The sequence below is a fragment of the Gobio gobio genome (genome assembly GCF_949357685.1).
Source record: "Gobio gobio genome assembly, chromosome: 25".
Taxonomy (NCBI): Eukaryota; Metazoa; Chordata; class Actinopteri; order Cypriniformes; family Gobionidae; genus Gobio; species Gobio gobio.
The window spans coordinates 25,785,443-25,786,223 of NC_137121.1; positions in this window are offsets into that span (position 1 = coordinate 25,785,443).

A 781-nucleotide genomic window follows, 5' to 3' on the forward strand; every position below is an offset into this window, starting at 1 on the left:
TTTGTGCTGAGAATTACCTTGTGTGAGTCTGTGACAGAACTAGACAGTCATTTATGATTATATGCTGACACAGTGTAAACATCTTTACACTTGTATTGACCTTAACATGCTCAGTAGTTCAACTCTGTTAAGAGAAAAATCATAGTGAAAAATTTGACAGAATATTAGTTAAAATTCTAGGTTAGGTATAGTAATAGTTAAAGTCGACATGAAATTCATTCATTTTATAAATGCATGCTTGGTAACACTTCTTCCTTCTCACTTCTACAATAGGCCTCATTTGTTAAAGGGGTGGTAAAACACATTCTTTCGAAGGCTTGATTGTGTTTGTGGGGTGCACTGTAACGTGTTCATGCTTCATTAAAAAAAAAAAAATCATTATTTTTCATATACTTTACCTTTATTCTACACTGCTCTGTCCCTCCTTGTAAAAACGGTCTGATGGTCTCCAGGTTCAATGAAGCCGGTCCCTCAAAAATACGCAATGGGCTCTGATTGGTTAGCTGGCCCAGTGTGTTGTGATTCGCTAACCGCCTAGTGCACATTTGTCGGAAACGTCACGCCCCTTACCTTTACCGGTAGACCGTGCTTTGGCTGTATTAGAAACAATAGCGTCAATAAAACCATACCAATTTGAGCCCGAATCGGACCCAGAACATTTTAGTGAAGATGATCGAGCAGAACCTGTTCAGTCCTCAAAGGGATTTTTTGAGTAAAGACTGCAGATCTATAGTGATTGCTACTGAACTAACCCTAACCCACTGTTACATTTGTATTTTTA